Here is a 21,801-nt window from a genome sequence, read left to right on the forward strand (position 1 = left end):
AATACTTTAAAGGGGTGGGGGGGGGCTGAGTCGGTTAAGCTACGGACTTCAGCTCAGGTCGTGATCTCACAGTTTGTGGGTTCCAGCCCCAAGCTGGGCTCTCTGCTGTCAGCACAGATCCCGCTTCTGATCCTCTCCCCCACCCCACCCTGCCCTTCCCCAGCTCGTACTCTCTGTCTCTCCAAAATAAATAAAAACAAAAACAAAAACACCTGAAAAACAAACACTTTTAATCATTTGATACAGTGTTAGTAACTATAGTCATCATGCTATCCATTAGATCCCCAGAACTTATTTATCAAGATTTTTTAAATTTTTCATATTTTTAAAGAGAAGAGCACGAGTGGGGAGAGGGTCAGAGGAAGAGAGAGAATCTCAAGCAGGCTCCATACTTAGCGCAGAGCTTGACACAGGGCTCGATCCCATGACTCTGGGATCATGACCTGAGCCAAAATCAAGATTCAGAAGCTTAACCAGCTGAGCCACTCGGGTGCCCCTTATTGTGGTTTGGATTTGCATTTCTCTGATGATCCATCGTGCTGAGCATCTGTATGTTTTCTGTGGGAAAATGTCTATTCAGTTCCTCTGCCCATTAAAAAAAATTTTTTTTAATGTTTATTTATTTTTGAGAGAGAGACAGAGACAGAGACAGAGGGTGAGCAGGGAAGGCACAGAGAGAGACAGAGACACAGAATCCGAAGCAGACTCCAGGCTCTGAGCTGTCAGCACGGAGCCTGACATCGGGCTCGAACCCACAAACAGTGAGATCATGACCTGAGCCGAAGCGGGATGCTCAACCGACTGAGCCACCCAGGCACCTCTCCTCTGCCCATTTTTTTTTTTAATTTTTTTTTCAACGTTTTTATTTATTTTTGGGACAGAGAGAGACAGAGCATGAACGGGGGAGGGGAAGAGAGAGAGGGAGACACAGAATCGGAAACAGGCTCCAGGCTCTGAGCCATCAGCCCAGAGCCTGACGCGGGGCTCGAACTCCCGGACCGCGAGATCGTGACCTGGCTGAAGTCGGACGCTCAACCGACTGCGCCACCCAGGCGCCCCTCCTCTGCCCATTTTTAAACACGGATTGTTTTCTACTGAGTTGTAGGAGCTCTTTATATATTTAGGATGTTAACCTCTTATCAGATGTATCATTTGCAAATATTCTCTCCCATCTCTGGTTGCCTTATCTTTTTGTGGATGGTTTCTTTGGCTCTGCAGAAGCTTTCTAGTCTGATGGAGTCCCGCTCGGTAATTTTTGCTTTTCTTTCTTGTGCTTTTGGTGGCATGTCCCAAAACTCATTGCCAAGACCACTGTCCAGGAGCATTTTTCTCTGTGTTTTCCTCTGGGAGCTTTATGGTTTCAGTTCTTATCTTTAAGTCTTGAATCCATTTTGAGTTCATTTTTGTGAGTGGTGTGTAATAGAATCTGTTGATGGCTTTGGGTGGCGTTGATGGCTTTTGGGTGGACAGGATGTCTGTCTTTAACTCCTCTCAGTCAAGGGGAATGTGTTTTGAGTCACTCTCTGTTTATTGGTACCGGGGCTCCCGCCCTCTCTCCTTACATTGGGGAGAGAGTCTCAGGACCGTATGGAGTCAGAACACGCATGGAAAGGCCTTCTCGTCTCAAATCCACACTGAGGCCACCCCGTGTTCTGACTCTAAGTGCCCGGAGCCCTCCAAGGTGGTCGCTCCACTACTCCTGAGCCAAGGGTGGGGACCAGGCCCCTTCCCAGCAGCCAGAAAGAACGTTCGTAGTCTTGAGAGCCCTCACTCTACCCTCTGTCTCCCCACAGGGGCCTCTGCCAAGCCCCAGGCTCCTCCCCAGTCTTGGGGAACTGTTCCCAGCCCCCTCTTTAGCATGTCCACTTGAATCCCCCTACCCCATTCCATCCCTCTGCGATCTGGGACCATGCTTGAACTCCTCTTTTTGATTCTTACCTTCCTGGGTAGGCCTGGAGACTGAAATGCTCAAAGTGGCCTTGTCCCTTGACACTGTAATTGTTCCTTGTCTTCCACTAAGCAGGGACCAAACTTTGTCTAGCCCAGCACCTGCTACAATACAGGTGTCAGAACAGTAACCTTGGGAAAGTTGCCCAGCCCCCCCGCCCCCGGACCTCAGTTTCCATGTCAGTACGTTGGTTCAAGGCGCTTTCGCACCGTGTCCCAGTTCTCTCCCACAGTGCAGGCGTAGATGGAGCTTCAGGAGCAGCTGGATCCAGGCCCTCAAACGGGGTATCAGGAATCCTTTGTACTGACTCTACTTTTCTCCGGGGTGGTTTCACACAAATGCACGTTCTGTCCTCATAGCAGCAAGATGGCTGCCAACTTGTCAGCTTCCCTAGGGTAAGTCGCAACAGAAGCCCAGGTCGAGTGTCCTTGGTGCTGATGGGGTCATCTCTCCAGGCCTGAGCCAATTCCTGTGTCACATGGGATGCACTGCTCTGATTGGCCAGGCCACACCTGAACGAGGCGTGGTATTCTCTACCCAAACCTCTTGAACCGAGAGCGGGGAAGGGGCAAGTTCTCCAAAGAAAATTCGGCCTCAATGCCACAAAGAGGAGAAAAGATGCCACTGCATCATCCATCGCCATCAGCCCCCACCCTGGCCACTGGCACGCCTTGACCGACAGCGCCTTCTTCCTCCTGCCTAGGTTATTCCACTGCCACGGCACAGACCAAGGCAGTGGATGGGGCCCAGCCCCTGACCCGCCATCCAGGCCTGGTGCAGGTGGATCCCCTGTCCGGGGTGGGGGCGGAGCAGGGGACTCTACAGGACTGAAGAGCATCCCTCAAATTCATGTCTACCTGGCACTTGTGAATGTGACCCAGAAAGAAGGCCTTGACAGATGTAATCTGGTTCAGATGAGGTCACACTGGATTAGGGTGGGCCCTAAATCCAATGACCGGTGTCTTTATAAGAAGAGGAAAATTGGGACACAGACACGCACAGGGAGAAATGCCAGCTGACGACAGAGAGGGGACCGATGCCTCCATAAGCCAAGGAAGACCAAGGGCTTTTCATCCACCAGCAGCTGGACGAGGCCAGAGGAATTCTTCCCTAGAGTCTATAGAGGGAGCACAGTCTTGCCAGCACTTTGACTTCGGACTTGTAGCCTCCAAGGTCGTGAGAGCATAAGCCACCAGTCCGTCTGTGACACTTTGTTACTGCAGCCCTGGGAGTCCAACGCAGGGGCTTTCCTGAGCCACGGACTTCTTGTCCCATCCCCTAGAGACTTTGAGTGGGACCCTGGGTCCCTTTCCAGAAGAAGAAATTCTCAGCCGACGAAAGGCTTTAGCAGAAAAGGCCACATTATGTTTGCAGCTGGGGCCACTTCAAAGGAGAGCCCGTATGGCATCTCCCTTGGGACGTCATCCTCACTGCACCCCCCCACCAGCCCTCCCTGGCTTGTTCAAGCTCACAGAGAAGTCTCTGCTTCTTTGTGAGAAGGCCTTGGGCAGCTAGGGCCTAGGGTGACCAGCTCATCCCCGTGTGCCCAGGACTGTCCCTTTTTAGCATTGAAAGCTCTGCATCCTCGGAACCCCTTGGTTCTGGGCAAGCCAGAAAGGATGGCCCCCCTCACTAGGGCTGGGGTTTGTTACGGCTCCTTGGGAGCAGGTTGACAGACTCGAATACTTTGTGTCCCACATGCCCATAGGCAGTTTTTGAGCCTTTATCATGTGCCGATTTGTACCCGGTGCCTTATGAACTATCCAGTCTTCATAACACACCCATGAAGCAGGTGCCACATTGCCCCCACTTTATAAGCCGAGGCTCCAGGAGGTGAGCTGTGTAGACAGCAGGTCATACGCTCCGGCCACGTCGGCGGGGCCCAGGCGGCTTCCTCACTCTGTGCCCTCGCCCCTGCGTTGGATTCGCCTTGGAGGGGGCGCTTGTGGAGAGGGCTGACTCCCAGACGCTTTCCCCACCTACCGGATCGGTGTCTCCTGCCCACGAGGGTAGCACATTCCTTGCTTGGCCCCTGTGGGTGACCCCACGTGAGCCTCATGAGGGACATCGCCAAGCAGTGAGCGGCAAGGACCTGGGAAGCTCACCGCTTGGGTTTGCATTCCATGCCGATCGTGTGACCTTGGGCACGTCACCGCTCTGTGTTTAAGAGATGGGGGCAAGGGGCTGCGTGGGTTACGGCTCTGGTGTTGGCATTATTGTTGAGGGGTTGTAAGGTGCAAGGTGCTGACCTCCGTTTCTGGAGTCAGATGGAGCGGGAAGAAAATGGCAGTGACCCCCCAGGGCAGTTGACCCTGAACTGGAGCCTCCCACCTGTAAAATGGGGATAAGGCAGCATGTCTTCCTGGCGCTCCGGGCCAAGCACCCAGCAAACATTGCTCTGATTGACACAGGGGCTCAGGCCAAGTCTGTGAGTCGTTTCAACTGTGGGCAAACCTCCTAGAGTTGTTTTCCTTCTGATCCCGAGCTAGGCTGAATCCTCTGTGGTCACCATCGTGAAATTCCCGTTACCTTTTTTTTTTTTAATGTTTATTTATTTATTTTGAGAGACAGAGGGGAAGGGGGGCAGGGAGAGAAGAAGAGAGTGCAGAGCCTGATGGGGGGGGAGGGGCTCGAACCCACAAACCGCGGGATCATGACCTGAGCCAAAATCGAGAGTCGGATGCTCAACCGACCGAGCCACCCAGGTGCCCCTTCCTGTTGCTTTTTTAACAAGATGGCCTGAATTTTCATTTGCACTGGGCCCCACAGATTTCATAGCCAATCCTGCCTTTGACAGATATCTACAGACCACTGAAGGTGTGTGAAGCTGTGTGGCAGGTCCCGGGGATATACTGGTGGACGTAGGCTCTGTCCTCATGGAGTTGACAGTGGAAGAAGGCTGCAGTGGGTTGAACAGTGGCCCACTATGCACACTCACATCCCAGACCCGGGCAGCTATGAACGCAGCCTTATTTGGAAATAGGATCTTTGCAGAAATCTAGATGAGGTCATTCTGGATTTAGGATGGGCCCTACGTCCACTGACGGCTGCTCACAGACGAGAGCGGATCTGAGGCAGACACAGACACAGAGGAGAAACACAGAGGGAAGGAGACAGACAGAGGTCGGGACTGGGGTGATGTGTCTACAAGCTAACGAATGGCTGCTAACCATCAACGGCTGGGAGAGTCGTGGGATGGATTCTCGCCGGCAGCCTCCAGGGGGCGCCAGCCCTGCCGACTCCTTCATCCCGGACTTTTGGCCTCCAGAACTGTGAGGGAGAAATTCCTGCTGTTTGAGGCCCCCAAGATTGTGGTCGTTTGCTACGGCAACGCTAGAAAACTGACGTGAGAACAGACAGACGTTGATGAAATCATCACGTGCTAAAATGTGAAATTGCTAGTGTGACGGGACGCGTGAGGTGCCTGTGTTGGGGAAGGGTTCTCTGGGACTTGAAGTCTGAGAAGGAGCTGATTAATGGGGGCAGGAAGAGCATTCCAGGCTGCGGGAACGGCATGGGCAAAGGGCCTGGGGTGGGAGTTCACAGTCTGTAAAATCGAGAGGAGACACCTGGCATCATTCAGGCTGATGTGTTCCCTTGGCCCCAGAGAGCTTTAAAAAGACACCAAACGGGGGGCGCCTGGGTGGCGCAGTCGGTTGAGCGTCCGACTTCAGCCAGGTCATGATCTCACGGTCTGTGAGTTCGAGCCCCGCGTCGGGCTCTGGGCTGATGGCTCGGAGCCTGGAGCCTGTTTCCGATTCTGTGTCTCCCTCTTTCTCTGCCCCTCCCCCGTTCATGCTCTGTCTCTCTCTGTCCCAAAAATAAATAAACGTTGAAAAAAAAAAAAAGACACCAAACGGGAAAGCTGTCACCGCTGTGGCAATGGCAGCAACTTGGCGCCTGAGGCTTCCACTCCACCCATTCCACATGTTGATGGTACCGGACTGACCCCCGAAGGGAATCTGTTTACCAGGCCCTGACCTGCTGTAGCGTTTACCAGCGTCCTCTGACCCGGGGGAGCTGCTTCCTGGTTGCCCAGGCGTTTGCTGTTCCCAGCCACCAAAGGAGAGGGTTGTCAGCTTCCTCCACCTGGCTCGAGGCCTGGCTCCAGGTGTGGCTGCGTGAAGGACCCCAGACCTGCTGTTTCCGGGAGCAGAACGTGGCGGGAGCCAGCACGCAGTCTTGTGGTGCTGGCTGCAGGGGAGGGAGCTCCCCAGGCTGCCGGGAAGGACACAGATGGGGCCAGAGTGAGGCCAGCGGCACGTCCTGGGACACCTCCTCTCTGCTCCCTTTTTCCCGTCAATAAATCCAGACAAAATACTCTCATCAGCGTCTCCTCTGCAAGCCTGGCTACAAGAATGATCGCCTCGGTCAAGTAGCTGTGGGTGCGGATGAGAGGGTTGCACTTTCATTCATCAGAGACGTTTTCAGCAGCTGTTAGGTGCTCGGCGAACAAACACGAGACAGACATCTGTGCTCTCCTGGAGCCGACATTCCAGATCAGGGATCTGCCGACGACGGCCAGCAGGCCAGATCTGGCCAGTCGTCTGGCTTTGCGTGGATCAGCAGCAAAGAATGGCTTCGGCATTTTTATTTACCGATTTATTTTAATTTTTAAATATTTATTGATCTGGCAGAGAGCACAGTGGGGGAGGGCCAGAAAGAGGGGGACAGAGGGATCCAAAGGGGGCTCTGCACTGACAGGCTGACAGCAGAGAGCCCGGGGTGGGGCTCAAACTCACCGAGAGTTGAGACCATGACCTGAACCGAAGTCGGATGCTCAGCTGCTTGTTGACAAGTATCCAGGTGAAGCTGATCCTGTGGCCCAGAGGCCACACTTCTTGGACCACAACCTGCAATTTAACAAGATCCCCAGGGATCTCATATGCCTTAATTCGTTTGTTTGTTTATCTACCTACTTTGAGAGCGAGAGAGAGAGAGAGAGAGAGAGAGAGAGAGAGAGAGTGAGCGAGCAGGGGACGGAGCAGAGAGAGAACCACAAGCAGGTTCCTCGCTATCAGCACAGAGCCCGATGAGGGACTGCAACTCAGGGGCCTTAAGATCGTGACCTGAGCTGAAATCAAGAGTTGGACGCTCAGCCACCTGAGCCCCCCGGGTGCCCCTCTTGTGTGCCCTTTCAAGTGGGAAGTATATTATCTGCTGAGGTGCCTGTGACTCCCTCTAATTTCTGGCACCTGTGAATATGTTAATGTACCTGGTCAGAGGGGCATTTACAATGTGATTAAGGAACTTGAGATAAGGATGTGCTCCTGGATTATCCCGTGGGCCTGTGATGTCATCATGGGGGTCCTTCGAGGAGGAGGCAGGAGGATCAGAGGAGAGAGAGGAGATGTGCAGACAGAGCCAGGGGCTGGGAGAATGCGTTTTGAAAATGGAGCAAGGCCTTGCTGCAAGCCACGCCATGCCGGAGCTTCTAGAAGCTAGCAAGACATGGAAGTAGCTTCTCCCTTGGAGCCCCCTGGAGGAGCGCAGCCCTGCTCACGCCTTGGTTGGAGACTCCTGAACCTTCAACACTGTAAGAGAATACATTTGTCTTATTTTAAGTGGTTGAGCTTGTGGTAACTGTTACAACAGTAGTAAGACACAAGTATGGCCGCCATGATTGCCGTGATCATCGCCGTTCCTCCCCCTGCTGTCTCCCCGCTGAGTTGCTCCCGGCGTTACCAAACCCCAGTCTCCTGCTCTGTAGAATGGAGACAATGATTTTTTCCTTCCTCGGGCAGTTTGGGGCTTAAGGGAGATGATGTATGTGAAGTGGTCAATGACCTTCCCTGAAGAGGCAGTGGCCAAGGCCTGGCTCTGGGTGACCTTGGGCCAGCTGTCTAACCTCTCTGTACCTGACTTTCCCCACCTCCACGTTGGGGGCCATTATGGCGCCTGCCTCCCGAGGTGGTTGTGCGGCGGAATGAGCTTCTTGAGCATAACCCTGGGCCCTGGGCCGCGCTTGAGGAGAACACAGCTGTGTTGGTGGCCAAACTGAGGAACGCGGACCCAGATCTGTGCCCTGGGTGCCCCCCCCCCCCCCCCTCAGAGGTGTCCTGATTCAGGCCCTGAATGGCGGCCACGGCCTCTAGCTGGAGCAGACGCTTCTGTTTCCTCCGTTGCCCTGAGCTGCCCTTCGTTCTCCACTGTGGCTGCTGTAGACTGACCCTGGGGCTTCTGCCTCTCAGGGCCGGGGGCTCAGGCGGGCTCACCGAGGAGGAGGAAGGGGCCGCGGAGCCAGGGAGGGGCCCAGGGCTCCCGAATCTGGATCCACGGTCTCGCCTGTGCTGAGGCCCCGGCCTCCTCGGGGCCTCGCTGGGAGTCGGCAGTCTGAGGCCTGCCCATGGTGCACGACTGACCAGGCTGGTGTGGGCCTGCTTTGCTGCTCGGGGTCCTGGGTTTGGTTCCTTCGGAGCGTTTGACTGGGTTGCAACTGTTTCGTCTCTGAAGGGGTTTCTTATAGGCAAGGACCGGTTAGATTCAGCACTTGAGCCCGGCACCCAGCCCAGGGCCTGCACGCGGGAAATATTTCTGCACCGTGGGACTGAGAGACCCCTGTGCAGACAAGAAGGGCACTCCTATTAGTGGATGCTTCCAGCTCCCGGGAAATGCTGGGTGACCAGGCATCCCCAGGAATCTGGGCGTCACCGGAGGGGCCTTCCAGAGCCGAGGGTTGGAGGCGGCGTTTCCCAAGTGCCTACTGCGTGCCAGCATGAAGTCCAGACCCCTCGACTACCCCAGGAGGGGCACCCTCATTTCGCTGGGAGAGCACACCAGGCGGGTCTGGGGTCTGGGCCAGGTGGAGGGTGGCTGCCTGGCTGAGCCCTGGGAGGTGGTCCTGGGAAATGAGGGCCATTGAAGGCTTTGCACTTTTACTCTTTATTTTTTTATTTTTTAAATAGTATTTTTTTAAGTTTATTTATTTCGAGGGGGAGAGAGAGTGCATGTACCCGCGTGAGAGCGCGGGGAGGGGCGGAAAGAGAGGGAGAGAGAGAATCCCAAGCAGGCTCCACACTCACGGCAAAGCCTGATGCGGGGCTCAAACTCACGAACAGCGAGATCATGACCTGAGCCATAATCGAGAGTCAGACACCTAACGAACTGAGCCACCCCGGCACCCCCCGCATCTTTGCTCTTTAAACATATTTTTTGTTTTGCTACTTTCTCCCCCAACATGTTGTTAGGAAAATTTCCAAACCACAACACGGACTCATGAGCATTTTCCTACACTCGGTTTCTCTCCTGTCCTTCCATTCTTGTCTCATGCATCCATCCATCCTATTCTGGTGCATTGTTTTTCCTTCTTGTTTGGGAGATTTTAGCTAGTCCCAAACAGGGAGGAGGCCGCATGAGCTCCCCCCTGCCCAACCCCCATCATCAACATCTTCCCCATTCTCTTTCCTCCCTCTTCCCTGCCCCCATTTCCAACCCCCCTGGAGGCTTGTAAGCAAATCCCAGACATTATATGCTTTCACTTGTAAATTTTTCACATAAAGGTTCACGGTCAAATCCTCTTTGGTTGTCTCCAGGTAACTGGGCTCCCAGGGCCTGGCAAGAGTGGGCAGGTTGGCTGAGTCTCAGCTGGGAAGAAGAAATGGAGGGGCACCTGGCTGGTTCAGTCGGTGGAGTGTGGGACTCTTGATAGTGGGGTTGTGAGTCTGAGTCCCATGCTGGGTGGAGAGATTAATTTAAAAACATAAAATCTTAGGGGCTCCTGGGTGGCTCCGTGAGTTAAGCATCTGATTTCAGCTCGGGTCACGATCTCACGGTTCCTGAGTTCGGGCCCCGCACCGGGCTCTGTGCTGACAGCTGGGAGCCTGGAGCCTGCTTCGGATTCTGCGTCTCCCTCTCTCTCTGACCTCCGCTCGTCGTCACATGCTCGCTCTCTCTCTCTCTCTCTCAAAAATAAACATAAAAAAAAAAGAGAAATATTTAAGAACATAAAATCTTAAAAACAAAAAAAAGAAGAACAAATAAAATGGGGATATGTAGGCCAGAGCAGGGCAGGCTGTGACCGCCCCACCCTGAGGGACCGCCTTTTGCACCTGTCCTGCCAGCCCAGCCTTTGACCCCTGGACACAGGGCATGGTGCAGGTTAAATGTGTGTGTGTGGGGGGTGGGGAACAAGAAGACTCCCATTCAGTCACTGTACCAGGGGCATGGGGGGAAGGCAGGTGCCTTCTAGGTCTCAGTATTATTAGTAAGGGGTGTGTGTGTGTGTGTGTGTGTGTGTGTGTGTGTGTGTGTAAATCACATAAAAGCTAACCATTTGAAAGTGAGCAATTCCATAGCATTTAGTGAGTTCACAATGTGCAACCACCACCTCTGTCAAGTTCCAAGACCTTTCATCACCTCCCCCCACCAGAAAACCCTATGCCCACTAAGCAGTCCCTCCTCTTTCCAGCGTACCACCCCCCCCCCCAACACCTGCCACTGCTAACCTACTTGCCGTCTCTCTGGATTTATTTTTCTTGGGTATTTCATGCAAATGGAATCATGCAACATGGGTTTACTTGTGTCTGGCTTCTTTTGCTTTGTATCATGATTTCCAGGTTCATCCGTGTCATAGTGTAGGTCAGTATCCAATACCCAGGGGGCAACCCTTTGCACATCTCCTTGTGCAAATTGTTCTTCGTGTTCTTCCGGGGAAACTCCCAGAAGAGGGGTTGCTGGGGCACAGACGTGCCTGCCTCTCCTGCCCTCCTGAATGTATCAGTTGACACTGAAAGGGTCGTTTCCGACTCGGAGGCCAATACTTGGTGCCGGCTGCAGAGTAACAGGGGAGGGGAGGTAATGCAGCCGTCAGGAAGCTTCTGCACAAATCTCAGTTCTCACCAGTGGGGGAACCAAACGCCCTGCTTTGCCCAGGACCGCCCTGGTTTTAGCACTAGAATTCCTATGTCCCGGGACATTCCTATGTCCCAGGACATTCCTATGTCCCAGCAAAACAAGAGTGGTCACTTGCCCCAGAAAGTTCCTGCCGCCCCTGAACTTGGACCTTGGGGCTGAGAGAGGGACAGTAGCCCTGGATGGGAGCCAAGGAGCTCCCTTTTTGCAACAGGTGGAAATGGTGCTGGCCACAGTTATGTGCTGCCCATGCTGGAATCCTCTAGTGGAGATGTTTTGCACCCAGGTCCAGCTCATCCCGTCCCTGTGCTGACCTGCCTGGTCGGGGCCTGGCAGCTGAGATCGGTGTCTCGGGAACAGGGGCTCCCACCCACTCACCCTTTCCTGCTGTCACCCAGCTCACGGAGCTTTTGGGAGACAGGCAACACGGTTTCTTGTTATATTCTGCGTCCATTCTGGTATGTCCCCTGCCTCTCCACCTGTACCTTAAATACCCCTCTCTCAGGACCTCCTTCCACGGGCAAAGTTGGCATCACTCATGGGGCAGCTGTTACAGAATCAGAGGCTGGACCAACTAGAGAATTGGGAATGGGCCAGGCTCCTGCTGGAGGGTCCCTTGGTGACATCCCAGTGGAGAAGTAGAGGTGGGGTGAATGGGAGAGGCTGACTGCTTTGATCTGTCCCTTCCATCTGTCCTTCTGTCCAGGACATATCGTTTCCCTGGTTCCACTGCTCTGAGACAGGCTCCCAAAGATAAGGTAGGAGGACTGGGCGATATCTCTGCATCTGGGGGTTAGGCGGGTGTGGGGTGTGTGTGTCACCTGTTGGCCCCCCATCACAAAACCCCCAAATCAGGCTTGGGAGAAGGGGAGGCAGAGGATTTGGGGGGCCAGCTGCTCTGTCAGGTTGCATGTCCCATCTTTGGAGTCGGGGCAGTGTCAGGACAAGGGCTGTGTCCTGCTGTTCCCCACTCTCTCCCTCATGCTTGTCCGGGGCTGGTCACGCTGTACATGCTCAGCAGATGATTTCTGGGCAGAGGGATAGAATGAATGGTGGAGTGCCTAGGGGCCTCAGTCACTTAGGCGTCCCACTCTTGGTTTTGGCTCAGGTCATGACCTCACAGTTTCATGAGTTTGAGCCCCGTGTTAGGCTCTGCACTGACCGCACAGAGCCTGCTTGGGATTCTCTCTCTCTCCCTCTCTCTCTGCCCCTTCCCTACTCACACTGTCTCTGTCTCTTTCAAAATAAACAAACTGTAGGGGTGCCTGGGTTAACTCAGCCAGTTAAGCATCTGACTTCGGCTCAGGTCATGATCTCCTGGTTTGTGGGTTCAAGTCCCACATCGGGCTCCCTGCTGCCAGCTCAGAGCCTGGAACCTGCTTCGGATTCTGTGTCTCCCTCTTTCTCTGCCCCTCCCCTGCTCATGCTATCTCTCTCTGTCTGAAAAATAAATAAACATTAAAAAAAAAAAAAACTAAAAAAAAAATTCATGGTGACTAGGGGCCCCTGGGTGGCTCAGTCGGTTAAGCATCTGACTTCGGCTCAGGTCAGGATCTCCCAGTTTGTGGGTTCAAGCCCCACATCGGGATCTGTGCTGACAGTTCAGAGCCTGGAGCCTCCTTCGGATTCTGTGTCTCCCTGTCTATCTGCCCCTCCCCCACTCACACCCTGTGTATCTGCGTCTCTGAAAAATGAATAAACGTTGAAAAGATTTTCTTAATGTAAAAAAAAAAAAAAACTTTAATGAAAGAGAAGAAGAATGAACGGTACTAACTCATCATGTGACCTGGGGAAAGTCGCTTCTCCTCTCTGGTGTCACTTTCCTCCTCTGTAGGGTGGGCCGGGGAGTCCCCAAGGCTCCTCAAGGCTACCACTCCAGGCCTGGCCCATTTCTGGTCTTGGGCCATGCTCTCCCGTGGAATAGTTTGTGCCTGTGGAGGGCCACCTGGGTCAGCCCTGTGCTCCAGGGAAAGACCCTCTCCTGGGAGGGGAGGGGCTTGTGGATGGTGTAGGCCCCATTCGAAAACCCTTCACCTGCTCCCCAGGATGGTTGGCATAATCCAAAATCCTGCCCGCGGCCCGGCCCCAGGCCTGAAGAACCCCCAGCACTTCCTGCAGTCATGTCGTGCCTCAGTTTCTCCGCGGTGCCGCTCGCCTGGCCGGTGCCCACCCCCCCTGCCCATTCATCCTCTGACTGTGCCCCGTTCAAGTCAGGCCTCTGCCCAGGTATTGGCTTCTCACGGCCCTTCCCTGAGTCGTGTCTGAGGTAGACCTCTTGCCCTGGCTCCCCAGCCAAGCGCCTCCCTCTTCTTCTGGGACTGTCAACCTCCACGAGCCCGCCCTGAATCTCCTCATTAGAGGATTAGATTCTCTTAGCACCTAGGAAATGACAAGGGTTTCCAGGGCTCCGGGGCAGGAACCAGGGGAGAGACCAATATATACTTTCTCTTATCTCGCACCATTATTTATTCATTTTCTGTTGGGGGCAGGCTGGGGTCTGTCTTGTTTCCCACTGTAGCCTTATGTGTGACACAGAATCGATGCTCAGTAAGGATCTGTTGAACGAGCACCTAAATTAGGAGGATGCTACTGCCCCTCCCCGCCTGCCATGTTTCCACATTTCTAACTTGCTGAGGGCTTTTTGTTTTCGGTCCCGGGCACCGTGCAAAGCCCTCTGGGGGAAGTACTCCTGATTCTTACTCTTCACAGCTATGGCAGCCGAGGCTCAGAGAGGTGAGGTGACAGGTCCCAGGTCACACGGCATTGAGCGGGGGAAGCCAGGATCTGATTGAAGTTGCTCCCACTTGAGATCCACACTCCTCCACGTCTCCACCCAGCCGTCCTGAGGTGGGTCCCCGTCCCGGCCCCTGCTCTCTACCCTGCCCTGTGCAGAAGTACGGCCTGGAGAATTCCAAGAGGCCCCAGATTCCCCACCTGGACAGTGGCCTGGCTCAGGATAGCTCTGCCTCCCAGGCTCCGGGTTATGTTCCGCTATTCCTCACTGTTGCCCAAATTAGTTCCACGTTCAGCCCAGGGCCTGCGGTTTTCACTTGTTTTCTGTAACCGGAGCTTTCCCAGTGCTTGGCACTGAGATCCGGGACTCGGTGTCGGCTCAGGTTCCTGATTTCTTTGGATGCTGAAATGATGTCAAATGATTTCATTGGCAGAGAAAAGTCTGGCTGGGGGTCATCGGGCCGGTCACTTCCCCTCCCCGTAATCAGGTATCGGCAGCGCCAGCTTTTCTCATCCCGTCCCGGCAACACGGGATGAAACGTGAGTTCAGAGAGGTTGGGTGGTTTGCCTTTGTCACACAGCACATGAGTGGTAGCACAGAATGTGAACCCAGGACCCAAGGTATTCCTCCCAGATGCTAGACAGAGCCTGACCTTGGGGCCCCAGAGTGTCGAAAACCCGGGTCTTGCCTGCAAACGGCTCAAAAGTCAAGCAGAAAAAGACCAGATTGAGTGCAAACAGTGATCAAAGCGGTACCCGCCAACATGAGACAATATGTATTTTTAGACAGAGAGTGAGTCAGTCCACGGTGATTCACAGGCTTGGCTGGGCTTGCAGGGCAGCCCCAGGCCACCGAGGGCAGGGCAGGAGATGAGCCACACCAGGGGACAGGCCGGCCGAGAAGGAGGTGAGGGCCGCACTGGGTGGGGGCCCCCTCCTTATTTCCCATTGTTCTATCAAGGGTTAGATACTTGCTGGATACTGACTTGTCTGGAAGATGTGATTTTGAGTAGGTGCTTGGAAATGGCCCACGTTAACAGAGCTAGAAAGTGATGTTATTAGCAGCTTCCTGTCACGTCCGAAGCATCCACCCTGGGCTGGACACCGCACCAGGTGCTGGAAAGATAGCAGACGACAGCACTAACCAAGCCCTAACCTCCTGTGCCTTCTGAAATGCTGAAACAGGGGCGGGCGTGCTGTATCCATAAAGGGCCACGTAGTGAATACTTCAGGCTCTTGGAGCCATCTGGTCTCTAAAGGAGCGACTCAACTCGGCTGTTGCCGCAGGAAAGCAGCCACGGGCATTATGTAAATGAACCGTGTTCCAATAAAACTTTACTTATAAACACAGGAGGTGGGCCAGGTTGGTCCTGGCGGCTGCAGCTTGCTGACCCCTGTTCTCAAAGATGCCCTCACCGCCCCCGTGCGGCCCCCCCGCCCCCCCGGGCCCCCCCCCCCCTTCCTCAGCTGTCCCCATCTCCCACCGTGACTCCTCAAACCACCTCCTCCTGGGCGGCTTGCTAATCCTGCAGGCGAAAGCTGGTCTAACCCTCTACTTCCAGTGAAAAGCTGTTCTTGTTCGGCCTCACAAGCCCCCTGCACACAGGGATTTATAGACCATATTGGACTGTGGCCTCCCGAGGCTCCGGCATCCACATATCACTCTGTCCAGCCTGGTGCTTGGGACATAGTAGGGGAGGGACAAGCCTTTGTGGGCTGTGCCCAGCCCCATCTGTTGTCTTCACTTTAGTTAGAAACAGGCAAAGATAAAAGGGGTCAGGGGAGCTCTGTGACAGACTCAGGTCCCCTCTAGTCTTCCTCTCTGTCCTCCAAGGGGCCTTGGCATCCCCGGTGTCCCTTCCCCACGCTGTGTTTGCACTGGGAGCGTGTGATGAGAGCAAAAACGCTGTGTGTTGTGGGTCCGTGGCACTGAGCCTCCGCATCTGTGAAATGGATGGCGTTAAGGCCTGCTCCTGTCCCTGAGCTCGCTCAGAGGGGCACACGAATCACTGTGTTACTTGGCCTCTCAGATGCAAGGCGAAGTGTCCTGAGTGTGCCTCTCCACCCTTGAGAGAGGTGAAGTTAGCTCCACTTTTATAGACTTTAAAGGCATTAAAGAGCTAGCCTGAGGTCAGAGCCAGCCAGGGGAGAGCAGGGTTCAGACTCGGTCTCCTTGGGCCTCCCTTAACCCTTGGCCACCCTCCATGAGTCAGCCATATGTGACCGGCCGCCCACGAGGCTCCCTTTGCAGCCACCTGCTTCTCCACCAATAGGCAGCTGCCCCCTAACCCTCAACGCCACCTGTTCAGGGACAGGCTGGGAAACAAGGCTCCGCACCACTTCGTGGGTGTGCCAAGATGGAGGCAGCATCACGGTTGAGCAGCCATGGGGAACCCCAGCCCTAAAGGTTCCAGATGCCTGGGCTCTGGGGGAGGGGCTGCAGAATGGGCGTCTTCAGAGCCAGGTTTGAATCCCACGTCTGAGGACAGCTAGCCCTGTGACCTTGGAGAGGGGTTGCGTTCTCCCAAGCCCATCCTTCTCCTCTGCATAATCGGAATGGTAAATCATACACAGTGGGTTCTCGTTATTCACGGTATTTATATTCTACAGATTTACTGCAAACGAGGGATTAGCAAATCCCAAGCCATTGCTCTTAGGGGTTGTACAGGCTTAGCTCACGGTTTTATCGACTGACCGGTGTATAAACTGGTTTTGTGTGTGTGTGGTTGGAGACCCCCTATTCACCTTAGTTAATACACGTTGTTGATTGATGGACATTGAAGTCACAGCCAGCAGCCCTGTAACTTGTGTCTGAATGAACTTGACCTAATGTGTGGTTTCTCTGTGAGGCTTATCCGAACCTGCTGGTACCTGGGGACACTAAGCAGCACTTCGGCGCTACGCTCGGGGGCCATGTAAAGTATTGAAATTGCCGGGGTGCCAGGGTGGCTCAGTCGTTTGAGCGTCTGACTTCAGCTTGGGTCGTGATCTCGCGGTTTGTGAATTCAAGCCCTGCCCTGGGCTGTCTGCTGTCGGCATAGAACCTGCCTGGGGTCCTCCGTCTCCCTCTCTCTGCCCCTCCCCTGCTCACACTCTCTTTCTCTCTCTCTGTCTCAAAAATAAACAAACATTAAAAAAAAAAGTTTTAAAATATTGAAATTGCCAACCAAACAGCACAAAAAAATGCCGCCCAAAACCCCCCATGGGGCACTAAACAGATCTCGACAGGACGTTTGCTGACAGGATGAGAGCTGAGACAAGAAGGCAGAGGGTGTGGTTTTGTTCAGCGTCAGCTGGCCACGTGCGCGTTTCTTGCCATTCGGCGCATGTCTGAATGACCGCAAGAGCCCCACGAATATCGATGCTGGGGTTGTAAATAAATTCTCGCGAGTAGGCGAGTAGTTTTACACGCACAACGTCTGCTACTAAGTAATGAGGACTGATTGCATGTGTGTCCGTATATGTCCACAGATCTGGAGGTAGACTCCTCACGTGTGTGTGTGTGTGTGTGTGTGTGTGTGTGTGTGTATGTGTGTGTGTTTACTCCATGCCTCTTAGAAAGAGGCCTTAGGAGCCCTACCGTGGTCAGTCACTGGTCACAATCGGCCTGTGGAAAGCCGACCTGATCTTTCCACATCTGCAAACCTCTCACGTTGTTGAGAACTTGCTTTATGCCCTTCGCAGGCCTTACCCCCTTTCATCCTCAAGCAGCCCTGTGAGTTGGGTGCTATTGCTGTCAGCATGTTACAGATCGGTGCAGAGAGGTTGAGCAAATTCCCTGTGGTCACACAGCCAGAGGATGCATACTTGGGCAGCCAGACCCCACGCACACACTGTCCCTCGCCCAGGGCTGACTTCAAGTGGTGGTCATAACAGCCGCCATGTTCTGACCAGGGGTTGGACCGAGGCCTCTCTAGATGCCAGGTGCACCGTACTGTGGCAGATGAATACATTATTATCCTCAAGAACAAAATTTCATTTTCCTATGCTTGAGGGTCATTTTAAGCAGCAGAGTCACCAACAAAACACCACAGAAATGTGAAAAGCGTGGCACTGCATAGACCACAGAAAGGACTTTTGCTTACAGTCGGAGAGCTGTAACAAGAAGGCAGAGTGCTGCCTCATTCAACCTCAGCTAGGAACACGCGTGTCTGATGGATGACTCAGCTTTCGTTAAGATTTCTTAAAAAAAATTTTTTTTTAATGTTTATTTGATTTTGAGAGAGAGAGACAGAGCATGAGTTGGGGAGGGACAGAGAGAGAGGCAGAGGCAGAATCCAAAGCAGGATCCAGGCTCCGAGCTGTCGGCACAGAGCCCGACCCGGGGCTCGAACCCACAGACCACGAGATCATAACCGGGGCTGAAGTTGGACACTTAACCGACTGAGCCACCCAGGCATCCCATTGACTCATTTTTGTACAACTCTGTGCGTGTCCAAGAATGACTGAAAGTACCGTATTGATTTGGGGGTTACAAATAAATTTCAGTGAGCAGCTAAATTCGCAAAGACCGAATCTGTGAGTGAGGAGGCTCAGTGTGGACACAGGGATTTTTATTTACTGAATATATTACAGTTTGTTATGGCTACTATTCTTTCTGATGTTCAAAAGCCCCATTTGGGTTCTTCTTGTCTTTGATAGCTTTCGCGCTTTTTGACCTAAGATATCCTAAGTTCAGCTGGGATCCACCATTTCTCCCAAGAGCCTTAGTCCTCAGTGAAGAAGAGGTGGAATTCAGAAACCAAGACCAGAATAGTGGGTGTGTTCATTGCCCCTGGTGTGTCTGTTTTCTTTCAGCTTTTACAATGTGTAAAACTCTGTTGTTGTTTTCAATTTTTAATTATTTAATTATTTAGCGAGAGCATGAGTGGGGGAGAGGGACAGAGGGAGAGAGAGAAAGAATCTTAAGCAGACGCCATGCTCCATTTAGAGCCCGACACAGGGCTTGATCCCACGACCTATGACCTGAGCTGAAATTGAGAGTTGGGCATTGACTGAGCCATCCAGGCACCCCCTCCCCCACCCCGTCCCTTTACAATGTGTCTCTTTAATGGACTATTGGTCATTGTTTCTAGGTGAAGTAGGAACTCACTTTGTTCAGTTTCCAAACTGGTTGATGGCTTGATCAACCCTTTGCCAGCTGTTTGGAGAGGCCATCTCCCTGCAGACTAGATTCTGAGTCTCTTTCTGGGCTCTGTTCTCGTCTGTGGAAGTGTCGATTCACGTTGTTATGGGTCCTGCCCACTCTTTGTCATACAGTCTCTAAATTCCCCCCTGGCCTACAGAATCCGGACACTGGACCCACCTCGTGAGGGTCTAGTTCAAATCAAATCATAGGCCCGAGCCATTCAGATGATGTATTGAGGTGACACGATTTTCTAGGATGAAAAGAGAGGAGAGGTGAGGCAGGTTCCCCCAGGCCACCAAGGGTGATTGCTGTGGGCTCGGAGCTGAGTTTTAGTAACTGGATAAAATGATCTGGGCAAAACGGGGGGAAGGGCAGTTGGGAAAAGTGTCAAAGCAAGGAGGCCTCAGAGGATGGGGCGAGCCAGGTGCGTGGCAGCACCCCGTGCCAGGTGCTGGAAAGCCACTGAAGGCTTGACAACAGCAGAGTGGCCTGGTGGGTCTGGTTTGGTAAGACGGATCCAGGGCGGGGAAGTAGCTGCTTAAGAGGGGGTAGCGGGGGCGCCTGGGTGGCGCAGTCGGTTAAGCGTCCGACTTCAGCCAGGTCACGATCTCGCGGTCCGTGAGTTCGAGCCCCGCGTCGGGCTCTGGGCTGATGGCTCAGAGCCTGGAGCCTGTTTCCGATTCTGTGTCTCCCTCTCTCTCTGCCCCTCGCCCGTTCATGCTCTGTCTCTCTCTGTCCCCAAAATAAATAAACGTTGAAAAAAAAAAAAGAGGGGGCAGCGAAGGCCTATCTGACAGGTGCCCCAATTTTCCCTGGATCCCTCCGGGCTCTTTGACTCAGAGCCAAGGACAAGTCTGGTGGTCTGGTGGTCCAGAGGTCTGTCCCTCCCCTCCTGCTCCTGGGATGGGCTCACCCCATCTCCAGGTGCTTCCGGCGCTGGGGGAGCACACGGGAGCACGGTCCAGCCCCTGGGTACCCCTGCTACTCCTCCTTGTGAGAGCCCCGCAGGTGCACTGGGCAGGGACAGGACTCGGGGGAGGGGGAGCGCAAGGAGGGGACTGGCCTCAGGCCCCTGAGGGGAGTGGACAGGAGAGATGGGGGCTCCCAGGCCCACAGGGGAGTGGACAGTGGTGAGAGACCCCCACGGGGTGGAGACGGGTGCTGGGGCTCTGCCCGGAGGCAGGGGCCCCTGGGACTCGCTATGGTGGCTCAGCAGAGAGCATCCCCACCCCTCCCACCCCCGTGGCCTGGGGTGAGTGGCCCTTTCCCCTCCCCCAGCCTGGGACAGGGGCCCCTCCCATCTGTGGGACCTGGGATCCCACAGCTGCCCTGCCCTGTGTCCTGCCTGCTCTGTGACCTTGGCCGGATGAGCCCCCTCACCCCTCGGAGCCTCTCTCAGTCTCTGTAAAATGAGGGGATTATTTGACACGCCTGAGCCATCACCCACCTTCTCTGCACCGTCAGGGGATCTGTCTACACCCATCCCTCCTGCCTCTTCAGTTTGGCAGAAATGAAGGATCCTGGGCTGCTTGAAGGATTAGAGTAGAGGAGGGGTACCTGCCTTCAACCAAGAGACACCCACGCTTCCCGTGTCCCCAGTGCTCCCCCCACCCCACCCCACTCAGGGGAATCACACACACCCCAGCAGGCTCCAGTGCCTGTGGGCAGATCTCTCCTTCTCCCCCTGCCTCAGTTTGCTCGTCTTTAGGGACAGAGTTGGACCCAGTGGCCTTGAACATCCTTTGGAATCTAAACTCCAGAGAGAGGGACAGAGGGAGAATCGTGAACAGCACGGAGCCCAGTGCGGGGCTCGATCTCACGTACCGCCGTGACATCATGACCTGAGCGAAAATCAGGAGTTAGATGCTCAACTGACTGAGCCACCCAGGCACCCCGGGATTTTTTTTTTTTAAGACAATTTACTCGGATATAAGTCACATAGCCTCCATTTTCGTCGCTTAAAGTAAAATTCATTGGTTCTTTGTGTGTTCACAGATAGGTGCAACCTATCACTATAATCAGAACATTTTCAACAGCTCCGTGAAAACAAACAACTAACTCGGTACGGGCTTAGCTATCACCCTCCTGCCCACTCCCCACCCGCCCACACAGCACTGCTTGGCTGGAGACAACCACTCACGTACTCGCTGTCTCACAGCTTCCCCTATTTGGACTTTGATGTGAATCATGGAATCGGGGAACATGTGACCTTGTCTGTCCGGCTTCTGCGACGTCGTGTAAGGTTTTCAGGACACGTGCCTCCCCACGAGTTGAAACTGCCTGCTTTTTTGTGGCTGGAGGACAAGTCCATGCGTGGCTGTGTGGTTTCGTCGATCCGGTCTTCTGCTGATGGACACCCAGCCCCTGGGAATAATGCTGCCGTGGACTTTTGTGCACAAGGTTTTGTGTGCACATAAGCCTTCTCAGGTGTATTCCTGAAGCGGGATTGGGAGGTCACAGGGCACCTCGATGTGTAACTGTCCCAGGAAGCGCCAGACTGCCTTACACGGCAGCCGCCCCATTTTACATGAGGGGCCAATTGTCCGTAGGAGGGGGAAAGCAAAAAGCAAAAAGCAAAATGCATCCCCTCTACCCGTCCCACCCCTGGGCCCTGCCATGCACCAGCTCCTACATCAGGAGGAGACCCAGTGAAGAGACGAGGATCCCAGAAAGTTCTGTGTCCATCACCTTATTCCTTGCAGTGGCCCATCAGGTGGGCACTGTTACCTTATTACGGCCGTTTGGGGGCTAAAAAAGCGAGGCTCTGAGAGGTGACCAAATTTGCTGGGTGTCAAACCAGCTCATAGTGGCCACGCTGGCCTTTGAATGGCCATGCCTCCTACCCCTGAGCTAGTGGGGGCTGGGATGCCGCTCTGCCCTGTGGCATTTCAGGGGTGAGGGGCTCTCGTCTGCTCAGGGAGCCTGGGGGTGGGGGTTGAATGTGGCTGATGCCAGCCGTCGGGGAGAAAGGGCTAAGGGGGGCGGGGGGCCTGATGCCAGCGGTCCTGTTCCCAATGCACTGATTACCCAAGCAGTGGGGCTCCTTCCCTGCCTTGGCAGCCCTGGGGGCCTCATCCGCTGGCGGCCCTGGAGGAGGTGGGGTGGCTGCCACGGCAGGGAGGTCCCCTCCTCCTGCTTTACA

This window comes from Herpailurus yagouaroundi, unplaced genomic scaffold (genome assembly GCF_014898765.1).
Source record: "Herpailurus yagouaroundi ecotype Mexico unplaced genomic scaffold, PumYag 222, whole genome shotgun sequence".
In the NCBI taxonomy this organism is placed as follows: domain Eukaryota; kingdom Metazoa; phylum Chordata; class Mammalia; order Carnivora; family Felidae; genus Herpailurus; species Herpailurus yagouaroundi.